Source organism: Phascolarctos cinereus, unplaced genomic scaffold, assembly GCF_003287225.1.
Source record: "Phascolarctos cinereus isolate Bilbo 61053 unplaced genomic scaffold, phaCin_HiC Scaffold_5;HRSCAF=322, whole genome shotgun sequence".
In the NCBI taxonomy this organism is placed as follows: domain Eukaryota; kingdom Metazoa; phylum Chordata; class Mammalia; order Diprotodontia; family Phascolarctidae; genus Phascolarctos; species Phascolarctos cinereus.
In genome coordinates, this window is record NW_027555958.1 from 97,555,424 (window position 1) to 97,561,423 (window position 6,000).

At 43.8% G+C, this 6,000-nt stretch overlaps 1 protein-coding gene across 1 annotated transcript in view; it reads right to left on the reverse strand.

The window, feature by feature from the left end:
* TIAM2 (TIAM Rac1 associated GEF 2) overlaps positions 1–4,460 on the reverse strand; it is a 298,176-nt gene extending 293,716 nt beyond the window's left edge. The window contains 1 exon segment of the mRNA XM_078155068.1: positions 4,258–4,460. The gene's annotated coding sequence lies outside the window, so the exon portion shown is untranslated.
* Between the last annotated feature and the right edge of the window lie 1,540 nt (positions 4,461–6,000).

Consider the following 6,000-nt stretch of genomic DNA (forward strand, 5'->3'; position numbering starts at 1 on the left):
TCGTGGGATAATATTCGTAAAGTGTGTTATTACAGTGCAGTTTTAAGCACTACTGCAATAATAATATTATATTATATTATTTCTACAATCATAATATTAATAAGATTTTTGGGACACCCTGTAATCCCTGCCCTAGAGACACTTAAGTTTTATTTTGGGGACGCAGTAAGTAAACAGATAAATAAACACAAGATAACTTGAGGCAGAGGATAACACTAACAATTATGAAAATATTGAAGGACTTCTTATAGGAGTAGCACCAGAACAGTGCCTTGAAGGAATCTAGGGATTCTAAGAGGTACATGTAAGGAGGGAGAACATTCCAGGCATGGGAGTGGGACAGGGAGGGGAGGCTGTACAAAAGCAGGGAAATAGAAGGACTGCTGAGTTTTGGGAAATCATATATAAACCTGTTTGGCTTAAATGTAACATGTGTATAAAAGGGAATAATGTAGACTACATCAGACTACCACACCTTTAAAACACTTAGATCAAAATTCTAAATTTTAGAGCAATATTTTTTCAACCCAACCTGTATTTTCATTAATATAAGGAATTCCTGGTGTGGCAAATTCCCTCCATGAATATAAATAAGCTGTAACTTGTCTGTCATTTATGGTATTAGAGAGAGATACCTAAGGCACTGAGAAATGAAGTGATTTGCCTTGCATCACAAAGTGTTGTATGTCAGAGGCAGGAAATGAATCCAGGTCTTCTTGACTTCAAGGCCTGTCTTCTATCTACTTTCCCAGGCAATCTCTCTCTGAAGCAACCCTTAGCTCCCAGTTATTCACACAGAATATCTCAACATCACGTTTGCTATTATGCCATTGTGAAGAAGGCTAAATTCTTATTTAAGAAATAAGACTTTAAAGCAGTTTGCTTTATTAATAAATCTTACATACATAAAGGCATGCATTCGACAAATACTCAAACCCCTACTAAGTTTGCTAGCCTCCTACATACTGTGCTAGAAAGCAAACCTCTTGTTTGGAAAGCATACTTGCTAAGAAGCAGCTAATTAAAGAAGTACATTGCATGCTGGGAAATATCACATTGAATTGCTATATGTGAAACTCCTTTTATATAATCCAAAATGTGTCATTTTGCTGTATACCTAATACCTACAGATGAATTGAGAAGCACAATGGAAGTCCCAATATACTTGTGTACATGTGCACAGACACGTGTGTGTGTCCGCGCGCACACGCATGTGTCTGTATACACACCTTCGAATTCTGGCCTCTTTCAATATGAGATCTCAATAAGCATTCTTTTACCCAAAAGACTCAGGAATGTCCCCCCTCTGAGAGAATATTAACTCATAGATGGGATATGGAAAAAGCCTTAGAGATTACCTAGTCCAGATAGAATAAACAGATGAAGTTACAGATGAAGAAACTGAGGCCTAGGAGATATAAAATTACTTGCCCAAGGACACATCATCAGCCGTATAGTCAGGCTTAAACCCAAGTCTCCTGACTTCAAGTTCATGGCCTTTTACCTTTATTTACATTGCTCTTTCCAAAACTGGTCCACAGAATCTAGGAATACAATTAAGTCATGTCCAGCGTGATTAAAACTGGAAAGAATCAAGTCTCAAAAAGCAAAGGTCTGAAAAATTAAACACCAAGAGTTTCTATCTCTTTCTGGATTCAGGCACTTTCAACAGATCTGGAGTAAGGACTCCAGCAGGTTGGGTGGAACTCCTGGGAAAGATTTATCATAGCAGATGGACACGACTCATCCAAAATAAGAATGTGTGGATACAATATGATCCGCACCATTGGAAGGACCACCCACATCACTGAGGTGACAATCCAACCTATCAGTTGGATAAATAACCTGGGTTTATTTCCAAAACCTGAACTGAAACCAGTGGATCTACCCATACTACTGCTGGACACTAGCCAATCACTGCTCAAAGGTACCCCAGTCCTGAACTTCTTAGGCTACAGAAGCCATTCACTGCTCTTTTAGGTATCCTCACACTTTGGCAAACTTTGATCTCTTCATTACATTTGGCATCCAAAGACTCACTAGTACAAATCTTATTATCCGAGAGATTCAAAAGATAGAGTTTCGTGGCAGAGAAACAAATGGTTTTAGAAACACTACAAAACATGTTGCTTAAAAAAGAAAAGTATTACTTTAAAGCTAAGATTTCTTTTAAAAAGAAACATGCAATGATGTACTAAATTGTTTCATTTGTTTTTCCTAATGTAAGAAAGAGAACCTAAATGTTAAAAAGTAATTCTTCAGACAAGTTCAGCAATAGACATTGCTGTTCCAAACCAACCTGAACCAGTCACATCATAAGTGCTTGCTGAATTTAATTGAACCATAACAGCAGGACCCATGGAGAGTGAGTGCTTGGGAAGGTTTCCTTTGTCAAAACTTTAGACTATTGTTAGACTGTATTCGAAATGAAATTAGAGACAAGCAGGACTCATTCCCTCTCCTCCTTTAAAATAATGAGGTCAGTAGCAATGGGGCGAGGAATTTAAGGAGGGAATAGTAAGAGGAAAGAAATGGTAAGAGAATTTGGTGCCAACAATCCTGTTTTAATTGTGAATAATAGTCTTATCACAACACTCAGATGCCTAATGATTACAAGTGTCACCAGGCTGCTACTGCCTGAGGCTACTGGAACCCAAACTCAAAGAGAGCTCCAGCTGGGTAGCATTTACTGCAGGAATACACAACTGCCTCTTCTTTTTTTTTTTTAAAAAAAGGGAAATTTCCACTTTCAAAAACCATGAAAGAAAACAAGGTATGCCTTACCAAAGTGAAGCTTAAGTTTTTCTTAAACTTACCAACGCAACTTCAAAAAAAAAAATCGGAAATCCTTACAGTTAGCCCACAATTGCTGGAAGAAGATATTCTCTTCTTTATAAACCAATTCTTGTAAGTTTAAATCCATTCACAACTCATCACAGACTTCACACAGACTTGACATTTCAAGACCCCAAGAACTTTTCTAATCTTCCAGGATTATTTAGAAAAGCAACCAGCACAGAACTCTACACAGAGCTTCTCTGCATCTGAATCTCTATCCCTTCTCTCTCTCTCTCTCTCTCTCTCTCTCTCTCTCTCTCTCTCTCTGTCTCTCTCTCTCTCTCTCTCTCTTTTCTCTCTCTCTGTCTCTCTCTCTCTGTCTCTCTCTCTCTGTCTCTCTCTCTATCTCTCTCTGTCTCTCTCTGTCTCTCTGTCTCTGTCTCTGTCTCTGTCTCTCTCTCTCTGTCTCTGTCTCTGTCTCTCTCTCTCTCTCTGTCTCTCTCTCTCTCTCTCTCTCTCTCTCTCTCTCTCTCTCGTTGTACTGGAAGCTATTTACTATTCTGGGCTGCTGAAGAACTTTGTTAGGGGAATAATAATTCAAAGTTAAGTCGATGGAATCCTTTTACTCTCCAGACCAAGACAGTTTTAGCAACAGAGCCATGCAGTGCTCTGCTGCAGTACTTCATTGGACACCAAACTTCTCTTTTGTGTCAAGACAAGTCTTAATCAGAAGCACCCCGTTCCTACTTCCACATCTCCCCCATTCACTCACCCAGCGAACCTCTCACGGCCCGGATCCCCAGCAGATTAGGAAGAATGGAAGCAAAGCATTGTTATCAAACAACTTTACAAAGAGATCTGCATGCGGGAAACCCCATTTCAGAGCGGTTTTCGGAAGTGCTGACTCTCTCCGGGTTCAGGCTAACTGTAAGGCTGACTGACCCTGCCCCCTGAGGTGCTCCAAAGGGGTGGCCGGCCCTCGGTCCAGGGAGGGGAGAGAGAGAGAGAGATAGCCCCTCACTCTTCGCTCCCCACCACCCGCAGCCCCGACCAGCAATTCCGCGCACTGAATGCAAAGGAGGAAGATGGAAGAAAAGATAAATGAGCACAAGGAAGGATAAAAAGAAAGAAGGAGGAAAGGGTGGGGGAAAGTGCTGCTTCTTAAAGTCCTGGAGCGAGCTGGGACCCTCCTCCTATCCAGCAGCCCGAGCTCCCAGAAGGTGGGGCAGCAACTGGAGATGTACATGGGGAGAGCGGCCAAGTGCGCGAGGGAGCAAGCAGCCTGGAATTGGGCTGGGGCTGGCATGAGGCACTCCAGCGCCGGAGTCGGAGGGCAGGTGAGGCAAGCCGAAGCCAGCCCACGTCTGGCTCCCACGCCCTCTGGCCTCTCCCACGACTGCCCCCCAAGCCGGGCACAAGGCACTGGGGGACGACGTTCTTTGTCTGCAATCTCCCGGGGCGGCCGAGTGGGCTCCTTACCTTGGCTCGCCCCTCCTCGCAGCCTGCAACCCAGCCCCAGCAATCGAGTGCCGGGAGCTCGCCTTCGGGGCGCCTCTTCGCCAGTCCCCTGCGTCTCTGATATCCGAAAGGTTGCTAGAGGCCGAGGGAGCAGAGGGGGAAGTTTGCGCCCTCACTTTGTTCCAAGACCGCGCTCCGCGTCGTGGCTGCCGCGGTGGCGGCGGTGCTGAGACGCCCTCCTCCTAGACGAGCCCTCCCCTGCCCCCTCCTTCCGCACACTCCCCACCTCCTGGCTCCACCAGCCCAGCCCCAGCGGCCAATCCCCGCCCCTCCGGGCTGGCCTGCTGCACCCCCAGGAGCGAACGCACCCCGGCACCCTGGCAGCCCGAGGCTCGAGGCAGGCGGAATACGTGAAGTGGGGAGCCTGCTCCGGGCTCCTGCTGGACGATCCAGGCCGGCTGTCTGCCTGGAGAGTCCCCTCCACCTGAAAGGATGGTGTACTTCCAGCCAGCACAGGAGTCTGGAAAAACACATCCAAAGGCACTTTCGACGCCTGGAATGATCGCTTTCAAAGAGGAAGACGAAAAACGAGCCTAAATACGGGCAATTCTTCTCCAACTTCCAAACAAAAAGTTTAATTTACAAAACGCACTACCAGAGAAAGTGGCTGTCAACTTACAGAGCATCTCCCCAAAGCTTTCAAACCAGTTGACACCCAAAAGGAGGAGAAGCGGGCGAGGCAGTAAGGGACCAGCCCCTCCTTCTTCTCCCACTACTATATTTACATATTCTAGAAAGAAAGGGGTGGGCAGTGCAAACAGACGGGGGGGGGGGGAATGGATGCTCATTATTATTATATCGGGAGAGCCAAGCCAGGAAAGCCATTTGACCTGCACCTCAAACTCAAGGGGACCCTCAAATTAAGCAGGTGAGAACTTTGGCCCTCTGCACAATAGCATTTTGATGCTTCCATTGCAAAAAAGAGTTTTCTCCCTTCAACGGTTGGTACATTTGCACAGCAGAAAGCTGCAAAGACATTTGTTTTTAAAAAAACAAATTCTGTCTCACTTTTGTTGGTACTTTAGTATTTGTGTGTGTGTGTATATACATACATAAATATGTCCATCAATTATATAATCATATAATCAATAATATTGATTATTCAAAGCACTTTCATATCCATCAATTATATAATCATCATATATACAAATGTTATTACGGTTAAGTGACTTAAAAGCTAAAGTTGACCAAGGGCCTCTCAGAATGTCTGAAAAACCTTACCACTCTCCTTGATCTTTCTTCTGAGGCCAAGTCCCTTAAAAAGTCTCATAGAAAGTTTTTCACTAAACAAAAGAAGCAAAAAAAAAAAGTCAGATAAAAAAATGAGAATCCTTTCAAAATTAGCACATGATAACCATAATAGCACCATATAGATTCAATTATCATCTTTATGCAGATGATTCCCAAATCTACATATCCAGACCTCACTACTCTCTGGAAAGTCAGGTCCAAATCATTAAGAGCTTACAGGAGACCTTTCCACCTCAAACTTTAGGTGTCAAAAACAGATCTTATCTGTGGACCTAAGCTTCCCCCTACTCCAAACTTTCCTATTTCTATTGAGCAAACCATTATCCTTCCAATCTCCAGAGTTTATAACCTCAGAGACATCTTCCCCCCTCCCTTTCTCCCCTCCTCCCCACCATATCTAATCAGTGATTTAAAAAAAAGTTAAACAATACAATACCAGAAATCTGTTGAAGT